At 38.6% G+C, this 25,018-nt stretch overlaps 2 protein-coding genes across 4 annotated transcripts in view; one reads left to right on the top strand and one right to left on the bottom strand.

Annotated features, from left to right (window-relative positions):
• Positions 1–25,018, bottom strand: part of LOC127655440 (free fatty acid receptor 3-like) — a 526,022-nt gene that overhangs the window by 318,991 nt on the left and 182,013 nt on the right. Inside the window, exon 3 of one of the 3 annotated variants that reach the window (XR_007972042.1) lies at positions 16,689–17,116. The exons of the other annotated variants lie outside the window; for them this stretch is intronic. The gene's annotated coding sequence lies outside the window, so the exon portion shown is untranslated. Of the gene's footprint in view, positions 1–16,688; positions 17,117–25,018 lie in introns of those variants that run through there. 3 annotated transcript variants of the gene reach the window in all.
• LOC127655439 (igLON family member 5-like) overlaps positions 1–25,018 on the top strand; it is a 244,134-nt gene that overhangs the window by 84,784 nt on the left and 134,332 nt on the right. The window lies entirely within an intron of this gene.

The following is a 25,018-nucleotide window of genomic DNA, read 5'->3' as shown; positions in this document are numbered from 1 at the left end:
GATAAACCATCAGATAGATAGATAGATGGATGATGGATTGGATAAATGGATGGATGGATACTGTAGATTGTCAGATAGATATTAAGATGAACTGTCGGATAGATAGACAGATGGATGGATGGATTGATGGATGAATGGAAACTGTAGACTGTCAGATGGATGGATGGATGGATACTGTAGACTGTCAGATGGATGAATGGATACTGTAGACTGTCAGATGGATTAATGGAAACTGTAGACTGTCGGATGGATGGATACTGTAGACTGTCAGATGGATGGATGTATGATTGATGGATGGATAGATGGATTAATGGAAACTGTAGACTGTCGGATGGATGGATGGATGGATACTGTAGACTGTCAGATGGATGAATGGATACTGTAGACTGTCAGATGGATGTATGATTGATGGATGGATGGATAGATGGATTAATGGAAACTGTAGACTGTCGGATGGATGGATACTGTAGACTGTCAGATGGATGGATGGATGGATACTGTAGACTGTCAGATGGATGGATGTATGATTGATGGATGGATAGATGGATTAATGGAAACTGTAGACTGTCAGATGGATGGATGTATGATTGATGGATGGATAGATGGATTAATGGAAACTGTAGACTGTCGGATGGATGGATGGATGGATGGATGGATACTGTAGACTGTCAGATGGATGTATGATTGATGGATGGATAGATGGATTAATGGAAACTGTAGACTGTCGGATGGATGGATACTGTAGACTGTCAGATGGATGGATGTATGATTGATGGATGGATAGATGGATTAATGGAAACTGTAGACTGTCAGATGGATGGATGGATACTGTAGACTGTCAGATGGATGGATGTATGATTGATGGATGGATAGATGGATTAATGGAAACTGTAGACTGTCAGATGGATGGATGATTGATGGATGGATAGATGGATTAATGGAAACTGTAGACTGTCAGATGGATGGATGATTGATGGATGGATAGATGGATTAATGGAAACTGTAGACTGTCAGATGGATGGATGTATGATTGATGGATGGATAGATGGATTAATGGAAACTGTAGACTGTCAGATGGATGGATGATTGATGGATGGATAGATGGATTAATGGAAACTGTAGACTGTCAGATGGATGGATGATTGATGGATGGATAGATGGATTAATGGAAACTGTAGACTGTCAAATGGATGGATGTATGATTGATGGATGGATGGATAGATGGATTAATGGAAACTGTAGACTGTCAGATGGATGGATGTATGATTGATGGATGGATGGATAGATGGATTAATGGAAACTGTAGACTGTCAGATGGATGGATGGATGATTGATGGATGGATAGATGGATTAATGTTAGATATTTTGGTCTAACAAAATGACATGTGAAAAGCGCTTTTTTGAAGCTGAAGTGTGTGATTTCTGCGCCACTAGAGTTGCAAAAATAAAGATTGTTTTCAAACAGCTTTTGCAGTCCCACCCCTAACTCAAGCCTTTGGTCTAGTCAGTGTTGCAGTTGGGCTGGATGGGCCACTCAAAACTAAAAGTTTTATAGCGTCAAAGAGGCAGTGGATAGTTTTTGATGAAATTATCCTATGAATGGCTTAATTACAGTATAGTTGTCACATTTCAGCTTTCAATCAATTACATTTTCACTCAATAGTGGATCTTTTCCTCCACAAAGCTGTCACATCGTATGAGTTGTATGCACTACTTTTATTCAAAAACTATGAACTGTTGTTGTATGGAAAAGTGCTGCTTAAAAATTCTTAATCAACTCTTCTTTTGTATTCCATAGAAAAAATAGAACAAAATGTTTTCAAGAGGATAAATTGTCAAGAGCACTGATACGTTATTTGTCTTCATTTTATGCAGTTTTGACTGCAGTGACAGGAAACAATAAGGCGTTAAATGTTTAAGTGCGATGATAAGGCAACAGTGAGTTTAAAACTTCCCACTCAGCGATAATTTCCATCGGATCAAGGACCATACAGTGTGTTTCCTAATGAAAGTGTTTTATTTATTTTGGTCGCAGCCCTCTGTTAGACCACCTCGGCATTAGCTAGCTTCTACACACAACGGCGGCACTCAAATAAATGCTCGTAAAATATTCACAACTTGTTTCTTTTTCCCTTACAGACAAGCTGGGAATTTCTTTCAGCTTTTTATTGAGGGGAAAAAAATAAATAGAGTGTCTGTCTGGAACTGCACGGGAACAGCACTATAAACGTGACATTCCAGTTTGTTAGTTGTAAACACCCTTTTGAATGCACGTCTCGACTGCTCGCAGAAAAACTCTCGAATTGCATGAAACCCCCTGCAGTTTGTCCAGTCCCCATCGGGCCTCTCAGATCACTTGCATGCTGCAAAAAAATATATAAATATATATATATATAATTTTCCATCCAATGCATCAGCGTGTCTAGATCCATGGCAGCATTGTTCTTCAGGAATTCTGTGAAATTATTTGGCACAGGTTGTTCCCTCAATGTTATTCTGTCTGCATTTCAAAGATGAGGACAATCTGCTCTTTATCTGTAGCCAAAAAAACAAGCTTTACGAAGGATATTATGCACAGAAATATCCAATGCTAAAGTTTCTACTGTGTATTTTTAGCACGCTTTTGATATGAACTGCGAGGGTAATGAGATGAGGCTGCGTGCGAGTGAATTTCAAGACAATCCAGATTTCTGCCCTCGAATCTATTATCATAATCTTCAAAGATGCTTGTCTTGTTCATTTTGTGCATGACCCCTGCAAGTAGGTCACTGAGTTTGCTGAAACGACTACAAATAAGAGCGTCGTCATTAGGAAGCAGACAGTGAGTGGCCTACAAATGACTTGGGAATTAAAGAGGAGTGATGTTACTTCTAAAAAGCTTTGATCAAATTCCACACAATAAAACTGTCGAGGGACGCCTCAAATTCTCTCTTCACAAAACATCATGCAACATAAATGCAACATTGAACATCAGATGGGTTTTTAACATTGACGTTGGGTGGACTTCTGAAATAAAGATGCATTTTGGGTTTTTTAGTCTAATTTAAGTTCATGTTATATTTCCCTAAAGGCATAAAACACCATTTATCATTCATCCTTTACAAGCAATCAATACTAGGGATGACCGATGTATCGGCCAATTATTGACCAAATTAAAACCATCGGCAAATAGTTTTTTAAGCATGAAAACAAAGATATAAAAACCGATGGTTAATTTATAAATGAATATACACTCACCTAAAGGATTATTAGGAACACCTGTTGAATTTCTCATTAATGCAATTATCTAATCAACCAATCACATGGCAGTTGCTTCAATGCATTTAGGGGTGTGGTCCTGGTCAAGACAATCTCCTGAACTCCAAACTGAATGTCAGAATGGGAAAGAAAGGTGATTTAAGCAATTTTGAGCGTGGCATGGTTGTTGGTGCCAGACGGGCCGGTCTGAGTATTTCACAATCTGCTCAGTTACTGGGATTTTCACGCACAACCATTTCTAGAGTTTACAAAGAATGGTGTGAAAAGGAAAAACATCCAGTATGCGGCAGTCCTGTGGGCTGAAAATGCCTTGTTGATGCTAGAGGTCAGAGGAGAATGGGCCGACTGATTCAAGCTGATAGAAGAGCAACTTTGCCTGAAATAACCACTCGTTACAACCGAGGTATGCAGCAAAGCATTTGTGAAGCCACAACACGCACAACCTTGAGGCGGATGGGCTACAACAGCAGAAGACCCCACCGGTACCACTCATCTCCACTACAAATAGGAACAAGAGGCTACAATTTGCAAGAGCTCACCAAAATTGGACAGTTGAAGACTGGAAAAATGTTGCCTGGTCTGATGAGTCTCGATTTCTGTTGAGACATTCAGATGGTAGAGTCAGAATTTGGCATAAACAGAATGAGAACATGGATCCATCATGCCTTGTTACCACTGTGCAGGCTGGTGGTGGTGGTGTAATGGTGTGGGGATGTTTTCTTGGCACACTTTAGGCCCCTTAATGCCAATTGGGCATCGTTTAAATGCCACGGCCTACCTGAGCATTGTTTCTGACCATGTCCATCCCTTTATGGCCACCATGTACCCATCCTCTGATGGCTACTTCCAGCAGGATAATGCACCATGTCACAAAGCTCGAATCATTTCAAATTGGTTTCTTGAACATGACAATGAGTTCACTGTACTAAAATGGCCCCCACAGTCACCAGATCTCAACCCAATAGAGCATCTTTGGGATGTGGTGGAACGGGAGCTTCGTGCCCTGGATGTGCATCCCACAAATCTCCATCAACTGCAAGATGCTATCCTATCAATATGGGCCAACATTTCTAAAGAATGCTTTCAGCACCTTGTTGAATCAATGCCACGTAGAATTAAGGCAGTTCTGAAGGCGAAAGGGGGTCAAACACAGTATTAGTATGGTGTTCCTAATAATCCTTTAGGTGAGTGTGTGAATTTATTAGTGTAAATCATTACACTTTGTGAATTCAAATGTACAATCCAGAAATAAAGGGTAGAAGGGCTGGATCTCATAGCATGGACTATTTAATTTTCATTATTTTTCTTTCTCACATTAATGTGGAAAAAACATAGTTACAGATGTGACAGTTGTGAAAGCAGCACTTACCGATACATGATGAGGTAAAACCCTCCAAAACGCTTCGAACCCAGCAAACTTTGACTTCTGAGACATTAGGGTGTATCCAATAAGGCTGCACGATTGATTGAGTTAAGATTTAAATTACAATATGGTCTAAAAAACATAAAATGCTCCATTTAATTCAGCATTGTGTAAGCAAGCGGCACCCTCTAGCGGTCTGGATGGCATTTTACCATTATCCATTATATCACAATAGAACTTAAAAGGGTGTTTTGTTCCTTTTGTTAACTTTATTTTTCCATGATGTGGTTGAAATTTCTGTGAAATTTTCCAACATATGCATAATATGAATTTGTGATGTTCTATCATATACAGTACATGCATATAAAATGTGAGTTCTGTTGTTATGAACTGCAAAAACAGACATGTTATCATATTTAGTTATTTTTAAAATGTTGGCCTGTCATGTATTCAACAGATCCAAACCATGTTCAATGGAAATAGTTTGTTGTTTGAATAAAAATTTTGTACCTTTTTGTAAATTTTAAAAACATAATTCCTGAGCAAAACAGTGATCTGATGACAAAATGAGGTAAGTGGAAAAATATCGGTATCGGCCAGAAATGTTCACATTGGTGCATCCTTAATCAATACTAAAGTTTTTGTATGTTTATATTAACATTTACTATTTATTAAACAAAAGTCACATCAAAGTATCTTCAAATGTGTTTTTAAATATGTTGTTTTACTTGGCTGTATATAATAACAGCTAAAATAATACACTAAAAAAGCTTGTGTATTTTGTATTTAATTATTTATTATTATTATTATTATTATTATTATTAAAGGAGTTTTCTGGGTTCAATACAAGTTAAGCTCCATTGACAGCATTTGTGGCATAATGTTGATTATCACGAAAAATAATTACAAAATATCTTGACTCGTCCCTCGTGCATTGAAATAAACAAAACAATAGTTTACAGTAAAACACTTACAATGGAAGTGAATGGGGCCAGTCTGTAAACAGAAGTTCAATGTAAACATTCTAAGTGTAACATGATTTTTAGTGTGATAACATTGTTTAGTAGTCTTATCTGTGTAACGTTATGTCCAATATTACAATTTCATCGTCATGGTGATGTAATGCCAGTAAACCCTGTAATCTGGTAGGTGTTGTTATGCTGGTAAATTCCTGATTTTATCACACCCAAAACATGCTAACATGCATATTATTTACACCTCGTGACTATACTTTTGTGTATGTTCATGTTTATGCATTTTCCCCATTCACTTCCATAGCAAGTGTCTCACTGTAACTTTTATTTTATTAAATGAAGGTCAAAACTATTATTATTTTTTTTTTTTCGTAACATTGACACAAATGCTGTTGAACTTGAATTGAACCCACAATGAAAAATCTGTTTAGTTTTTAAGTAAACATACTTATTTGGCTCAAGTACATTTTTGGAGTAACTTTAACTAGTTACAAGTAAACTTAACTCATCTGTGATTAAAGTATCATTGTTTTTATTTCATTATTTAAATTGAGTCTTAATGCATCTTATACAGTAAAAGGGAAATCATAACCGGTGTCTCTGTTAGCCATATGGCACATTAGATACTAATAAGTACTTCTTAGTGCACAGACATTTGTAAAGTGCATTTGTGTAAAGAAGGATGACTTAAATGTATTATTATTTTATTTTTGTAATTGATTATTTTCTCATCCATGCCTCCTCTGAGAAAGCACCCTTGGTTTGCAAGTATACTCATTTAATATGCGTATTGAATAATATATTAGCAGGCTTGCCTCGGTTGTTAACGAACAGCCCGAGGCTGCTGGTGGGGGGTTGGCTTGAATGTTTGGAATCTTACAGCGCCTCAAGGTGAACGCTAGCCGCAGAACCTGACCCACTTTTAACACAACGCAATTCATATCCGCACTGCCACGCTGTGATATTCCCAGTCATACCACGTGTATTTTTTATTCTCATGTCTTCGTAATGGTCTCCTTGTCCTCGGTGACTTCCTTTTGGCCCTTTACAGATGAGGTTGAGGCTCAACATGAGTCTCAGAGGGACAGAGAGGGCATGACACACATTGTTCATTGACATGCCGTTGCATGAAATATAGCTCTGCTTCTCAACTGGTTTTGCTTCAGGACCCAGATTTTACTTTGGACATCAAATAGTGACCCAACTGTACAATTAATCATTTTCTTATTCAGTATTTTTGTCATGATTTCCAGCAAAAATGTCTAGGCAAAAAAGAGAGCAAAAGAATAATATGAGATGCAGTACAAATGCAGAAGAGCTTTACATGTTCATTCAAGTAATATCCACACATTAAATATATGTATTGCTCTAACTGAAGAGCCATATTGTTTTTATGTGAATGAATAAAGTTACATTTCTAGTTTCAACATTATTTGTACTTAAGACCTTTGTTTTGTTGGACAAGTTGCTTCATACAATGTGACCAACATTTGGGTTTTGACCATTGAAAATGGGTTAAAAACGTTTGAATGGAGCCACATTGAGAGCATAATATCTCTGGGATTTTACCATATAGGGCCTTAAAACTGAAGATACAAAAAGGAAAGTTTGTTCTGAACCAGAATCTGAAAGGATGTTGAGATACCTTTAAATCTTCTGGAGTTGTAGGCACGCCAACTTTTGGAAAAACGAACACAAAAACGTTTGTTTGTTATTTCCCCCATTTCTGGACTCACACCATTGGCATTGAATGCAACAAGGGGTGCTGAAGTCAACTGATTTCAGTAATAGATCTACCAATCTCCATGGAAAAATTAAATAAAGATGCTGCCATCTTTCTAAGGTTGTTTTTTTTACCTGTAGTTTTGCTCCAAAATCATAGTTGAAAACTGTCATTTTGAACCCCTCTACAAAGTGATGCATTACTCCATAAGTAGTCATCTATGGCATTTAGTATTTTGGATTTAAAATTTTTTTATGTGTATATTTAATAAAAAAATTTATGACATCATCCAAAATTTCAGCCAACCATGTGACCCACTTTTTCTTTTTTTTTTTCGGCCATTGAAAATGGGTTGCAGTTGAGCCCCATGTATCTGGGTGTGGAGCGGAGGGGGGCGGGGCCGGGCTGGAATGTCGCAGAGAGAGAGAGAGAATTACGGGCGTGTCCGTCATGTGTGTGTTTATGTTTGTGCTTTTTGTTTTGAGTTTAATTAAACATTATTTATATTGACAAGCCGGTTCTCGCCTCCTCCTTGCCCATCTGAAACCCCTTACACTGGGATTTAACCATTTAAGGTCCTAAATATGAACATACCAAAAGGAAAGTTTGTTCTTAACTAGAAACGGAAAGGATATTAAGATATATTTAATACTTTTGGAGTTAAAGCTACTACAACTTTGGATAAACAATGCAGAAAGTGTTTTTTCCCCATTTTTGGACTCACACCAGTGACTTATCCTGCAGCAAGGGGTGCTGAAGTCAAATGTTTTTAGTTACAGACTTACCAATCTCTGTGTAAAAATTAAATAATGATGCTGCAACCTTTCTAACATTATTTTTTGGACCTCTACTTTTGCTTGTTTTCCCCTGCTGTCTTCAACCCTATCAGAACATACCTGCAACCAAGTGTGCCGCACAAGCCCTCAAAAGTGAAGCCAAAACGTCTCGATCGCCCCCCGGTGACTGGTCCTAGTATAGGTCATAAACCCCGCCTCCCCATGTTATTCAACGGGACGTGAGACCAACTAAACCATTAAATTACACTTCACATATCTTTTTTCCAAAGATAGTTTCTGTCATTTACTTTCGTTTCTATCACGTTGATGTCATTTCAAGTGTTTGTTTTCAAAATAAGTTTGTTTTTAGTTATTTGATGCTATAAAAACGGTGCTGTGACATCATGATTGACAGCTGTGATTGACAGGTTCTCTGAGTGAAGTAGTCACTGAAGCACCAACTGACTTTTTTCGGGATCTTCGGAGGACTGAGGAGATTGGAGCTTTAAATGTAATATCTAAATTTCTATAATTAATTATTTCACACCGTCAAAAGTCAAAAGTGCAGGGGCGTGTGCTTGCGATTGATTCAGCGAGAGTGAGGGCGGGGCCTTGATTTCGCGGCTTTACTTCCTGCTCACTACTGCGCAGGTCTGGTCCCGAAATCGCAACTGCGCAGACTCAAGTCCCAAGATGTCAGCGCCATATCGGGACACTGGCGGCTTCAGTTCTCACCAATGGAAAAGAGCGAAGGGGCGTCGTCCATCTTTTTTTACAGTCTATGCCTGCAACCCACCCTCAGAGATCCACTGATGTATGATGCCACAGTTACACTATTTGACTCATTTGAGGTTCAGCTCTGGTTTGGGCCCTCAAGGAAATTGCCAGCCAAATCATAAGATATTAGAAGGGGTAATGAGGGGTTATCATGGCTTTAAATTAGCTCGGGTTCAACACATTAAAGTCTGTAACAAGCGTGAAATCTGGTGCACCTGGACATGGCTTGAGTCCAGGAGGCCGCCAGTGGCATGTTGAGGAAGATCGCAACAGCTCTTGAGTTACACAGCGTTCCCTACTGCCATCACCCATGGAGACTCATTGTTTTATTCTGTCATTTATTCACTCAGCAGGTCGCCTAATCGAAGGCGATTTACGGCACTTACATTTTTCATAGAGTGCATATTAGCGCTTTAGTCCCGCCTGAGTAGAGCGGTGTGTGTACCTTGCTCAAGGGCATCTATGACACTCTCATTTTACCTCAGGTTCATCTCACAGTTTTTGGCATGTCCTTCCCTGCTTTTGCTCTCCCAAGACTGCAGAAGCATGTGCAACCGTTAAGCTGTCTAAAGATACAGCCAGTCCAGCAGGTCTTTTATACATTATATTTCACAAAAGGTTCAGTGACAGAGAGTGATTTTTTTTTTCTTCTTCTTCAAATCACTCATGCATTATTAACTAAATTAAACGAAGTCGCAGGTACAAATACATTTTTCATTACTCTTTAGAGATCCACGTATCTTTCATGGTATCCCCACGAAAGCTCATGTCTTGATCATCTGAATGTTTGAGTTCAAATTGAGTTTTCATTGGAAGAGCTGTCCATGGTGCTGAATTCTACAGTGGTTAAAAATGGATTGCACCCTCTGAAAGCATCATTTATAGGCTTGGGCACTGAGAATATTTAACTGAAACCGAAAGTTTTTGAACGTGCATTTTTCCACCGATGCAGATGCAACACCGTGCTAAAATACTCTGATGGTGTTTCCTGTGTTACCATTCAGCAGCACTGCAACATCACTGTTAAATCAACAGTGCGAAACAAACAGCATGAATTGACTGCCGTACTCATCACATCAAACAAATGACTCTTATGAGCTGGTTCTTTTCAATCTACAGTGCGAATCATACAGCACAACCAGTGTAGTCCGATTCCCGAACAAATTACTTTTATTAGTTTGTTTGAATCTATGGGGCGAAACGTACAGCATTACCAGTGTAGTCTGGTTCCCGAACAAATTAGTCTGATGAGCCGGTTCTTTTGAATCAACAGCGTGATCAGTGAATTTCGATTCCCAAACAAATGATTCTTATGAGTCAGTTCTTTTCAATCGACAGCACGAAATATACAGTGCGACCAGTATAGTCTGATTCCCGAACAAATGACTCTTATGAGTCAGTTCTTTTAAATCTGTGATGCGAAACATACAGCGCAACTTGTAAAGTAAGATTCCCACACAAATTAATCTTACTAGCTTGTTCATTTTAATCTATACTGCGAAACATAAAGCGCGACCAGTGTAGTCCGATTCCTGAACAAATGACTCTTATGAGTCAGTTCTTTTGAATCGATGGCGCGAAACATACAGCGTGACCAGTGTATCTGATTCCCGAACAAATGACTCTTATGAGTCAGTTCTTTTGAATCTATGGCGCGAAACATACAGCGTGACCAGTGTATCTGATTCCCGAACAAATGACTCTTATGAGTCAGTTCTTTTGAATCTATGGCGCGAAACATACAGCGTGACCAGTGTATCTGATTCCCGAACAAATGACTCTTATGAGTCAGTTCTTTTGAATCTATGGTGCGAAACATACAGCGTGACCAGTGTATCTGATTACCGAACAAATGACTCATATAAGTCAGTTCTTTTGAAACTATACTGCAACACATACAGTGCTACATCCCAAATGAATTACTCTGATCATCCGGTTCATGTCAGAGAAGAAAAACCTAACAAATTTAAAGTTATTCATTTCATCATGTTCGACTCGAAATGAACCAAGAATGGTTGCTGTATGTGTCCTTGAGGCTCATGAGCCTCAAATCAGAGCAATTACTGGATGGTTGTTGAAATGACAATATGTAGTTAAAGATGCACATTATGAGTTTTGTTGAATTTGTGGTATATGGTATAAAAAAAGGAACAAACAATATCTCGCACATCATTTGGAAACAAGCAGCTGTGGACAATAAAATCAGAAAGAATTGCATTTATTTCCCTCAAAAGTACTAAAATACTCACTAATGGAAATGTCAAGGAACCGGATTCATAAGCAGGAATTGGAACAGGAATCATTGAAATTGTAAAGGGCTAGTGATGTTAACTGCAGTCTGACTTATGTCAATACAGCGCAATCTATAATAAGCCTAATATGCACAGAAATCAGGCATTTCTGTTCCGACAAAGAATGACAATGACTTCATGATTAAGCTGATTTCGGGTGGTTTGTGAATGAGATGCTGGAACTTTTACAGTGTGACTTTAAAGTCTTTGAAAAACAACTTCTCTCCTTAGACTCCTTATATTTGGCTTCATTATTTAAAGCAATGGATCTTTTCTTACTGAGCTGTCTTTATGTTTAATGATTAAGCTGTTGTGAATAAATTAAGATGATTATTATTATTGTGATTTACCTTTAATCTCAAAACTAGACTTTTGTGATGCATAAGTAGTGTAGTGTAAGTCTCTCTCTCTCTCCCTCTCTCTCTCCCTCTCTCTCTCTCTCTCCTCTCTCTCCTCTCTCTCTCCTCTCTCTCTCTCTCTCTGTCTCTCCTCTCTCTCTCTCCCTTTCCCCCCTCTCTCTCTCCTCTCTCTCTCCCTCTCTCTCTCTCTCCCCTCTCTCTCTCTCTCTCTCTCTCTCTCTCTCTCTCTCTCTCTCTCTCTCCCTCCTCTCTCTCTCCTCTCTCTCTCTCTCTCTCTCTCTCTCTCTCTCTCTCTCTCTCTCTCTCTGGTCCATCAACACACTATCACAGTGTCAGAGATGTATGAGGGTATTCGGGCTATAGAAAGCTGCATCGATTGACTCCCTGCAATCTAAAGCCAAACCTGCTGACTGTGCAAATAAATGGAGGGAGTGAAAGGAAAAAAAAAGTGCCTTCATCCCTCTCTCTCTCCTCGCCATCTCTTAATATTTTTTTCTGTTTGGAAAAACATGAGGTCAGAAATTATGCAGTTTGTTTTTCTGCTCTGCCCTCCAGGCCATTCTTATCTAGCAGGGACGGTCAAAAGTCAGAATACAAGAGTTCTGGCTGCCTTTAAATTCATGAGTGTGAATTTGAATTCAATTGACCACACCCAACAGGAGGTTACAGACAGTCCCATAATCACCCAATTCATGCTATTTATGTGGAAAATTTCGATTTTCAAGACTTCTGGAGGTATAGGCACTCCAAACTTTATAAAACAACACAAATAACCTTGTGTGACCCCACGTCCACATGTGTGGACGTTGTATTTTGGCTTAGCTATACGCAATGCATCATTTAAATGAATAAAAACAGACTGAATACTGTTCACAAGACTCTAGACTGTCATTTAAAGAGTTAACTTCTGCCGCACCGAGTCACGTTGACACAACAGCATGAAGTCGATTTCCTTGAAGCGCTCTAAAATATTATTTGAATAATAATCTATGGCATGAAACATACGGCGTGACCAGTGTAGTCCGATTGCTGAACAAATGACTCTTATGAGTCAATTCTTTTGAATCTATGGTGTGAAACATACAGCGTGACCAGTGAAGTCCAATTGCTGAACAAATGACTCATATGAGTCAATTCTTTTGAATCTATGGCGCGAAACATACAGCGTGACCAGTGAAGTCCGATTGCTGAACAAATGACTCATATGAGTCAATTCTTTTGAATCTATGGCGCGAAACATACAGCGCGACCAGTGTAGTCCGATTGCTGAACAAATGACTCATATGAGTCAATTCTTTTGAATCTATGGCATGCTGAAACATACAGCGCGACCAGTGTAGTCCGATTGCTGAACAAATGACTCATATGAGTCAATTCTTTTGAATCTATGGCGCGAAACATACAGCGCGACCAGTGTAGTCCGATTGCTGAACAAATGACTCATATGAGTCAATTCTTTTGAATCTATGGCGCGAAACATACAGCGTGACCAGTGAAGTCCGATTGCTGAACAAATGACTCATATGAGTCAGTTCTTTTGAATCTATGGCGCGAAACATACAGCGTGACCAGTGTAGTCCGATTGCTGGACAAATGACTCATATGAGTCAGTTCTTTTGAATCTATGGCGCGAAACATACAGCGTGACCAGTGTAGTCCGATTGCTGGACAAATGACTCATATGAGTCAATTCTTTTGAATCTATGGCGCGAAACATACAGCGTGACCAGTGTAGTCCGATTGCTGAACAAATGACTCATATGAGTCAGTTCTTTTGAATCTATGGCGCGAAACATACAGCGTGACCAGTGTAGTCTGATTGCTGAACAAATGACTCTTAGTTTTAAGCTTATTTGTACTACAGATCTTTGTTTTGTTGGACAAGAAAAATTAGCTTCATACCATGTGACCCACTTTTGCTTTTCGACAATTGAAAATGGGTCAAATTTAACAGTTTACACACAGAGCAACATTGACAGCCTTATATCTTTGGGACTGAACCATATAGAGCCATAAAAATGAAATCACTAAAAGGAAAGTTAGCTCTGAGCAAGAATCTGAAAGGATGTTCATATATTTTTAACACTTCTGAAGTTGTAGGCACTCCAACTTTGAAAAAAAAAAACATTTTATTGCTTTGCATCTCTGGCCATTTTGCTTATAGCTCTCCATTTTAACCACTTCATGTGTCTTCGTATCTTTGGCTTGTTTTATCTGCCTCATATTCTCTTCTCTTTCATCCTCATTTTCCATGCCTCCTCCCCCATTCTCCTCACTGTCTGAAGAGCAGGCGGAGTGATGGGGGGGATTACAGCTCAAGTTCAGTGGGATTTTGCACTGGTCCCAAAACAGAGCTGTCTAAAACCGGAGGATTTACCACAGGCATTTCATCGGATATATGTTGGGGTGCTTAAATGGATAGTTCACCCAAAAAGGAAACTTCTGTCATCCTTTACTCACCCTAATGTAATTTCAAACCCAGTTAAAGTTCTTCAGTCCTTTTGTGTCCCAACAACACGAGGGTAAATGAGTGAATGAAGGATGAGTATCCATTTTAATCAGTCTGATATCATGCATTGATTTCTCTCAGTTGCTGATTGTGTATTCAGGTCAGATCGGCTCTCCATCTGAGCAGAAAGTCTGTATTCAGAGCACTTTTCATACCACTGATCAGTATTTCTCCTCTATCGACATAAATGAATCATCAAACATACATACGGAACTACAAAAAGAGGAAATGCAACCCAGAAAATGACCATTAGTGTTTTTATGACAGGAACTTGAACTTCTGGAGCAGGTATGAGGTGAAAGAAAATCGTCAGTTCAGAAGATCTGCCGGTAATGGATGCCATCGCATATTATCTTTAATGTATGGAGTATTTCCATTACTGCGTGTTTGAGGGCGCTCCCGGTGGCTTGATAGTGCTCGGTCGGGAACTAGGTTACTGTTTGAGAGGATTACGGTGTGTGTGTGTGTGTGTGTGTGTGTGTGTGTGTGTGTGTGTGTGTGTGTGTATATATATATATGTATATGTCAGTGGCGGCTGCTGGTCTTTCAAAGAGGGGAAGCTCATTTTCGGCCTACATTATAATAATATAATATATAATCTTAGGTGTTGATCTGCCCTGCTGTTTAATTCAAATTTTTTCCTCGTAAGGAAGACTTTCAAATGGCTTCGCCAAAATCAGGTCGACAATATTAGCACCGTCTGCCATCGTACGCAGTTTCACCCGTACTGACGCTAGCCTAGCCTACTGTATGAATGAATGAATGAACGAACGAACTAACGAACGAACGCTCTAAAACAAAATATATTAAACTTGGTAAAACTGAAACAAGGAATGTGGTGTATAATTGTGTGAAATGTATTATGCAAATTGACTAGCAATTTCGCCAAACAAATATAAAGAAATAGGTTGCAGCAGTTTGTCTTTCGACTACACTTGAGAAATCCGCGATGGGACTGAGCCGAAATAGCTTCAGTGACTTCTTATAGTACAGATTCAGCTGTCAATCAAAAGGAGATGCAGTCTTTCGACAGATCCTCCAATCATCACGCTGAAGCCCGAGTCCGGGCCAGCCCACCCTCATTCACCCCCAGAGACGCTGAGCGTCCGTGGGCGGACATAATCGCAGCATTTATCCAATGACCGTCTATTTTCAGAGCACTGAAAAAACTGTTCAGAGCAGCCCCATTGAAGTCAATGGACGCTCGGCTTCAACAGGGAAATGCACTGACGCTACGGGAATGTATGAGAAGTAAATCGAGTCAGCCGACCTGCTATATGTAATGTAGCTGATTCTGAACGAACTCGACTTCGAGATGAACGTGTTCTAACGCATTTTTAGTCAATAAATTGTTTACACAATAGTACATATTTGACCATTATTTTTTTGACATTATAGGGGAAGCTGAGCTTCCCTTGCAGTCTTAAAGAAATCCCCACTGGTATATGTGTGTGTGTGTGTGTGTGTGTGTGTGTGTGTATATATATGTATATGTGTGTGTTTAGAATTCAGCAGATGTCACAGGAGCAACAAACAGCACAGAACCGAGTGTACTATATAGAATTAGCTGATAACTGTTCAAATGAACCAGCATTACCATTTTAACTGTTAATGTGTTACTTTTTTTGCATGTGCACATTTTTCCATGAAGAAATAAGTGAAAATGTGACAGAAATGCCCTAAATGTTCTCACATGCCATTTGGCCACAGAGAGTTGGCTCAATTACAATGCTCTATTTTTTTAATATTTACCAAAAGTATTTATAGTCTCGCATTTTATAGTCTATATATATATATATATGGTAAATGGTCTGCACTTATATAGCGCCTTTTTAACCTTAATGGTATTTAAAGCACTTTACACTGTGACTTATTCACCCATTCACACACACATTCATACACCAATGGCAGCAGAGCTATTGTGGAGTCGTGAGGGCCAGGATTCGAACCACCAACCCTGCGATTAGTGGCCAACCTGCTCTACCAACTGAGCCACATCTTGGCTTTAGGGAAGTATGTTACACCTGGACACAACAGGAGGACATAAGTATATATTTTTTTTAATGGTGTCTGATCTTTTCTGTTTTTATTTTATGTTGTTGTATTTCATTTTATGGGCATTATTATATGTTTTATTATTACCATTTATTAAATGAATTAAACACTTTACATTTATGTAATTAATTACATTAAATGTAATTAATAGAAACTAAATAGAAATAGAAACTAAATACAATTTTTAATAATAATAACTCTGGTTGTTATGACTAACGCAGCTCTAACTTTCTTTGGTGTGAAAAAAATACACTAATTAAATTCCATGTTTTTGTTTAAATCTGCATTATTTTAAGAGTTTTCAAATTGCTATTTAAATCATAATCCATCATTGATCCTAACATGACCAGTTGATCTGAATTATCATTATTATTTTCAAGTTCAAGTTTTTTTACAAGCAAATAAATAAAAACAGTAATGAGTAGTTATTAGTTACATATGCTTTGTAAAGCTCCAGATTCTGCATAGTTAGAACAAATAAATCACCGATAGCTGCCGGACAAACAATGCATGCTTTCATTTACATTTACATTTATGCATTTGGCTGATGCTTTTATCCAAAGCGACTTACAGTGCACTTATTTCAGGGACAATCCCCCCGGAGCAACCTGGAGTTAAGTGCCTTGCTCAAGGACACAATGGTGGTGGCTGTGGGGTTCGAACCAGTGTCCTTCTGATTACCAGATTACCAGTTATGTGCAACAAATGACTGGCCATGTCACCCATTACAGCCGTAATTGAGACTCTAATAAATTAACTGGTTTATTAGTTGCATCGCACTCAGGCAGAAAGTGTGTTTTGGCTGTTACTTAGTTGCGACTGTAGAATCCAGTCCGAACGGAAAGGCTGAGAACATAACAATAAATAAAGACACTGCACATTACATTTACATTTATACATTTTTGCAGACACTTTTATCCAAAGCGACTTACAGTGCACTTATTACAGGGACAATCCCCCCGGAGCAACCTGGAGTTAAGTGCCTTGCTCAAGGACACAATGGTGGTGGCTGTGGGGATCGAACCAGCAACCTTCTGATTAACAGTTATGTGCTTTAGCCCACTACAGCACCACCACTCCAACATGAGTTTGCATACCAAACCTTTATCAACTGAAACCCTCAGCTGGTCCGTAATATCCAACCACAGCACCAGGAGAGAAAGGTGACTTTCAATTAGCTCAACTACAGTAATTAATCAATTACGAGTGGCAGCATAATCAAAACAGTAAACGGTTTGGCCCATCAACAGCGTAACAGTGATTAGCATCTCATTTAAGCAGATAGGGTGGTATGAATAACGGCATGCTCTCTTTGCCGGTTTGTCGTATTTCCACATCCATATAAAGCTGTTCAGTTTGTAGTCCTTTAAGCCAGAAGATAATTAGCATTTTGAACTCATGGGTTCCTTTTGGAAATTTTCAATGGGTTTTTAGAATTGCAGATTTGATTTATGAGTAACATTGAAGAGATTCCCTCATTTAAACATACATTTCATAGTCAAAAGCCCCATAAAACATAAGTTACTAACAAGTTTAAAAAAACTCTTAAAAAGAACCAAACTCAAGCAAAAACAAGTAAACAAATAAATAAAGCATTAAACACACGGGACAGTCTTCTTTGCTTTCACATTGCACCCGTCCACTCTGTACATGCTTTTGTGACAGTGTCTCAGCAAACAATTATTTTTTAGAACTTTATTATTATTATTAATAATATTATTGAATTACTATTAATATTAAGTTTATAAATAGAAATATATTACTATTGTATAATAATAATAATAATAATAATAATATATTAACAATAGTGATATTATTGTTATTATTATTATTACTATAATATAATTTGTATTATTATTTAGTGAAAAATTGTTAAAAAAATATATAACTATTGTATAATAATAATATTAATGATAATAATATATATAATAATTATATTATTATTGTTATAACTATTATTAGTAGTAGTATTATATAATTACTATTATTATTATTATTAAGTAGGAAATTGTACAGAAATATATTACTATTGTATAATAATAATAATAATAGTAATGATAATAATATATATAATAATTATATTATTATTGTTATAACTATTATTAGTAGTAGTATTATATGATTACTATTATTATTATTATTATTAAGTAGGAAATTGTTACAGAAATATATTACTATTGTATAATAATAATAATAATAATAATAGTAATGATAATAATAATAATAATGTATAATAATTATATTATTATTGTTATAAATATTATTAGTAGTAGTATTATATAATTACTATTAATATTATTATTATTAAGTAGGAAATAGTTACAGAAATATATTACTATTTTATAATAATATTAGTAATGATAATATTAATATATATAATAATAATAATATTATTATTATTTTTATATTATTATTATTAAGTAGGAAATTGTTACAGAAATACATTACTATTGTATGATAATAATAATAATATTACTATTATTGTTGTTGCTATTGTTAAGTTTGTAAATTGTACAAATATATATTACTATTGTATAATAATAATAATAATAATAATAATAATAATACTTTACAATATTACAATAGTATGCGGTCCGGTGGCGTAAAACTAAAGGAAGACCTTTGAGTTTCAGTTTTAGTTGATTTGACAAACCTTTTAATGCAATCTTCATTTCAAATTTGGTGAAATGCTCTCATCCCCTCTCCTATCCACAAAACGTTGGTGTCACTGAGCTACTTTTGCACAAAATATGTGTAATACACTATTGACAGAACAGAATTGTGAACATAAATGCAGCAGGCAGCACATGCATCTATTTATAGTATTAAATCTCAGCCCTTGCATTTTAATAATCACACTAGGTCATTGCAATGTTGTTTTTATTTTGATAGTCATACAGCCGTAGACATGAGTTCAACCGTTGTAGTTTTTAGCAACCTACCTTTTTAAAGCATGCATTGGCTTTAAAATTCACATTTGAGGTATGTGCGTAATTGATGTAGAACAAAATGTAAAAGTCTCTTCAAGTAATGTTTAACCACAGACTTAATTTATTCATTATTAGAAAACAAAACTTTTCTAAAAACCCATTGGATATTCCCAAGGGAATTCATGGGAAATTAGCCTTCTGGGTCGGCCTACAAATTGACGTCATGACTGAACAGCTTCAGCATTTCTTCTATCATCTCTTGTAGCTGGGGACAAAATTGATGGGAGAAGATTTATAGAGTCTGACAGTCTTTTAAAGCTCAGGCTTGGAAAGGCTTGGAAAGGTAAATGGGCAGTGGGTGTGAGCGTATCCCAGTCCTTTAAGACACGGACCAATTACTTACTCTTTCTGATGAAATGTTTCATCATCAGGTTAAAAACTAAATCCACTTTTGCTTGGCTCAGACTTCACTCGCTCACGCTGGCATACTGAGGCAGATCTGCCAAGACGAGGTTGGGTCTTATGGAACCAGAACTGGTGCAGTAAATAGATGAAAGATTCCCTTCCCACGCCAGAATTAGCGTCAGGAAATGTGATTGACTATTTTCTGCAAAACGGTTCAGTCGAACATTTTGTTTTCTGTGAACTGGTTAAAAAGACAATGATTCATCTGTTCTTTTACATTCTCATCACATCTTCCCAGGCGTCCCATGACATTTTAAATGGACATTTACAATGGAAGTGAATGGGGCCAATATGTAAATGCTAAAATACTCACTGTTTCAAAAGTATAGACACAAGATGTAAATAATATGCATTTTAGCATGATTTTTGTGTAGTAAAATCAGGGATTTAATGATGTTACGGTGTTTACCAAATTACAGATTACATTATAATTTTCACGACTAGTGGGCGACCGATATATCGCCAAGGCTGACTTTTTTAATTATCGCATCGGTCGAATAATTTTCCCATTTGGTCGATTTGTTTCTTGAGTGCGCCGAGAATCGCGTGCTTGTAAATGACATGTTAGTTTTATTGTTGCATGCCATCGTGTTACTACAATAATAGACCGGTGTGTAGCACAGTCTCATTTAAATGGTTCTCATATCAGAGTTTAGACAGACACATTTGAGCTCATAATCTTAAAGTGCTCGTCTGTTTCATTCTCCCTCTCTCTCCTCAAAAGTTCCCTGTAACTTTGAACTGTCTTGTCTAATGATAAAAAGGTAAATATCAATAAAACTAATATCATATACCAAATATGCACATATCTCGTTTAAACAGATATAATAAAGCAACCTCACAAAACTTCAACCTCCACATTATGCTGGATCTGCTGAAGTTTTGTGAGGCTGATTTATTATATCTGTTTAAACGAGATATGTGCATATAAAACTTCTATTATATACCGTCTGCAAATATGTGCATATCTCGTTTAAGCAGATGTAATAAACGAACCTCACAAAAATCCAGCGTTTTCTTCCTGTCGAGCGCTCATCTAATATCTTCCTCTGAAGCGCATATTCCATCAGCCAGAATCAAAACTTCAGGATCAAATGTTCCTCTTATTCACAAATCATAATGGTCAATGTTCACAATCTAAGCAGGCGATCCAGGCCATTTAAACTGTCATGCGATTGCTGCTGCTCGCTGGAGTGCGGCCAAAGTCTTTCTAGCAAGTCAGTCCACTGTCGGCCATGTTTGGTACGCTCTCGGGAGACTATTTCCAGTCATGAAAGTGCAACTCCTATCTACTTGAATGGAGGAGGGAATGAAGTTGAAAGGCTAAATATGAGTTTAGAATTATTTTTAGAGATATCGGCATCGGCCATTTTAAAAAACCACTAGTCACGACCCCTGCTGGACTGTTCTGTGTTTGTCTCTGTTTGTTTTGTGAGCACTTGACTGTGCGTGTTTGCCAACCATGTGCCCTCCCTGCTCCGCCTTGTTCCCCTAACCACACTTGCTTGTTAATCTAGTCCTTGCTATGTTGATTGCCTCCACCTGTACCTAATGTGTGTTCCCCTATATATTTTGATTTGGACCCAGCAGGAATTCGTTTTTTTTTTCTAAACCCCGCTCCTCTGTGCATCAAGTTCCCTCCGCAAGGATTTTTTATCTCCGCCAGGGATACCAGGCGGTGAGGGAGTATGCACTGGAGTTTTTAGCTTTGTTCTTGGGTTTGGGCTATAACCAGGCCTGTCTCATTGAACTTTTTGTGGTGGGTCTGACAGAGCCCATCAAGTCCTGCATTCCAGTTGCGGGTGAGAAGGAAAGTCTTTGTGAGACAGTTAAACTAGAGCTTCAAAAGGATTTTATTTTTTTATCTCAGCCAGTGCTTCGGGAGTTTCCCTCATTTTGTCCCAGCCCAAGGACAGTGATACCCCCTCACCGATGGGTAACTCAGCAGCCGATCTCCCTACTACTCGGATAAGGGGATGGACTCCTACTTCCGTTCCGGCTGCCAACCGTCAGGAGGCAGCAGCCATTCCCACTGCTGACTGCCAGGAGGTGGAGTCCATTCTCTCTGCCACTCCCCTGCTGCTACTCCCGGAAACGGAGGCCGTTCCTCAGTCGCTACAAGTGCTCCCGGCCAAGGAGGTCGTTCCCCTGCCGCTGCCAGTACCCTCGGCCACAGAGGCCGTTCTCCTGCTGCTCCCAGCGCTCAAGGACACGGAGGCTGTTCTCCCATCACTGCCTGTCCTCCCAACAACAGAGGTTGTTCCCCCGTCACTGCCTGTCCTCCCAACAACAGAGGTTGTTCCCCCGTCACTGCCTGTCCTCCCAACAATGGAGGTTGTTCCCCCGTCACTGCCTGTCCTCCCAACCACGGAGGTTGTTCCCAGTCACTGCCTGTCCTCCCAACCACGGAGGTTGTTCCCCGTCACTGCCTGTCCTCCCAACAACGGAGGTTGTTCCCCGTCACTGCCTGTCCTCCCAACCACGGAGGTTGTTCCCCGTCACTGCCTGTCCTCCCAACAACGGAGGTTGTTCCCCGTCACTGCCTGTCCTCCCAACAACGGAGGTTGTTCCCCGTCACTGCCTGTCCTCCCAACCTCGGAGGTTGTTCCCCCGTCACTGCCTGTCCTCACTCCCTCGAAGGTTGTTCCCCTGTCACTGCCAGTGCCCATGACGATAGAGGTTGTTCCTCAGTACTGCCAGTGTTTACCTGTAGTAAACTAGTCCATCCAGTTCCCTAAGGCTGTCGACAAGTCTTTCAAGGTCCCCGTGGTACTGTCACGACCCCTACTGGACTGTTCTGGGTTTGTCTCTGTTTCGTTTTGTGAGCACTTGGCTGTATGTGCCTGCCAAGTGCTCTCCCTACTCCGCCTCGTTCCCCTAACCACACCACCTTGTCAATCTAGTCCTTTTTATGTTGATTGCCTCCACCTGCACCTAATGTGTGTTCCTCTATATATTGTGCCCTCTTCCCTCTTGTGTTGTCTTGTGAACTTTAGTTGGTGGTCAAGTCCTGTATCCTGTTTGTTCCTGTCTTTTGGTCAGTCAGTCATTTATTTTTAATTCCTGCCAGTTTTCTTTCTCCTGTTGTTTTCTCCCCCATGAGATTTTTTTGTTTTTGTGTAGTTTTGCTTTTTTTTACCCGGTTCAGTCTTTGACTCCCTCATGAATTTTTGTTCTGTTTTTGATTGTTTGTTGCGATAAATATTTTATTTACCTCATTCCTGCAATTGGGTCCACACTCCTACTCTCACCTCTGACAATCATGACAACAAAGTTGAACAGAAAAGATTAGTAAATGATTTGATCACACAAAAATCATGTTAACAAATATAATCTTTACATCTTGTGGATATACATTTGAAACTGTGAGTATTTTAATGTTTATTTAACATGATAGTCTGGACAGCAAAGAACACATGAAATCAGATTTTTCCGAATCTGATTCAGACCACATCGGGAGGTGGTTTCAAATGCGATTGAAATCAGATTTTTTTCAGACGTGTCTCACACCAGATGCTCTGGCTTCTCCATTCGGATTTCAAATGGTCTTTTGCGTCACTCTTAACGTGACACACAACGATGACGTCAAAAATCGGTGACTGCAGCACGGATCATCACGTCCCCTCCGTCGTTGAGTTTTTCTTGTGTGACGGAGGACTTATGCACCGCGACTGGACAGAGCACTTATTTGGAGAGCGAGACGATGCACCTCCATTTTTCCCGCATCTTTTTTGAAAGCATCATCACGTGGGTACGCCTACGTCGTTACCATAGCAACCCATGCAGATAGGTTGGTTATGTCTGAATGCGTAAATCTGATTTGATCACTTGTAATTAATAGTGCGGACAGTCTGCCTGAAAAGATCTGATTTGTCTGCAGTGTGAACATAGTGTGAACATTCACGGAATTCCAAGGAAAATATATATTTTTCAATTAAGTTTAAATCAGTAAACATTCACTGCCAAAAAAACCTATTGTAATCAAGAGTTTTTGTCTTGTTTTCCATTCCAACATATTCTCTAAAAGCAAGTCTAAATATCTTATATGTTGCTTCTCTGGTAAATGTATCTTGTTTTATGTAGGCTGTTAGATATTTAGATATTTTAAAATATTAAATATTGTATTCAACATTCTCCAATACAACAATTTGATCTTCTGCAGTATAGCTACTAATGTAAATGTACATTGTTTTAAAGGAGCTTTTAGATATTATTTTTGGAAAACAAGCCAAATAAGACTGTTGCAGTGTATAATGGGCTAAGACCCATTATTCACCTTTATTTTCACTTCGATCCATCTTCGATTATCTCACAAAAACAACTTTATCTTCTTAAAAGAGCTGTGTATCGCTGATTTACTTCACAATAAGATACACACACATGACACATACAGTATATTATGATTCAATACATTGCAATCAGTCACGTTACTAATTTGGCTACAGCAAAAGCGCACGAGGGACGGGCATCCCCCCCGCCAGGGGGTGCGTCAGTCGGGTGCAGTTTCAAACTCTCCCCCTTCACAAGACTCATAGATGTGGTGCTGACCGCACAGAGAAATGCCATGTTTTTCGTTTGTTTATGATGCACTTCTTTATTATTTGAACTTTAATAAAGGACGCACTAAAGATATAATGCCAGGTTGTTTGCTTTTTAGACGCTCTGACATGCAGCTTTTGCTTAAGTGGAATGCCAGATCCGGCTCTGTTTTATTTCACGATGACAGTGCTTCTGTATTTCCTTATTTTGCATTTATTCCATTATAAATCCATTATATTTTGTGGTTTGGAAAGTTTAGAGTGCATCTGGACATGTGTTTTCTTCCTCTCCTCAGTCAGGCATGAGCTGCTGTTCTCCTCTCAATTCGTCATCATTAGAGTTTCATATGATCTCATGTTACGTTAAATGAGATCAAATGACTATTCGACAACTAATATTTTTGTTGCCAATTTTTTATTGTCGACATTGTTGATTACTTCGACTAATCATTTCAGTCCTAATGTCCAGCATCATCCAATCACTGCCAACCATGTTAAAATTAAACTATACATTATAAATGGTGAATCTATGTACTGATTATCATCGTCCCATGTGTGTCAAACATGTTGAGTGATCCAAACATCATCTGCAGCCTGAAACTGAACTTTAGATCAGATTTTAGGAGTGAACGTACTTAACTGCATAGAGAGCTAAAGGGTGCACCCTTGCTCCCTATTAGTGAATGACTTAACCTCCAGTGTGCTGTCTGTCTGCACTGGTCTCAGAACAGTTATAGGAGAGCTATAGGATGCTCCCTTGCTCTCTATTTAGTGCATGACTTAACCTCCAGTGTGCTGTCTGTCTGCACTGGTCTCAGAACAGTTATAGGAGAGCTATAGGATGCTCCCTTGCTCCCTATTAGTGAATGACTTAACCTCCAGTGTGCTGTCTGTCTGCACTGGTCTCAGAACAGTTATAGGAGAGCTATAGGATGCTCCCTTGCTCCCTATTAGTGAATGACTTAACCTCCAGTGTGCTGTCTGTCTGCACTGGACTCAG

The sequence above is a fragment of the Xyrauchen texanus genome, chromosome 15 (genome assembly GCF_025860055.1).
Source record: "Xyrauchen texanus isolate HMW12.3.18 chromosome 15, RBS_HiC_50CHRs, whole genome shotgun sequence".
Classification (NCBI taxonomy): domain Eukaryota; kingdom Metazoa; phylum Chordata; class Actinopteri; order Cypriniformes; family Catostomidae; genus Xyrauchen; species Xyrauchen texanus.
The sequence above is the reverse complement of the archived record's forward strand: the minus strand, read 5'-3'. Positions and strand labels throughout refer to the sequence as shown.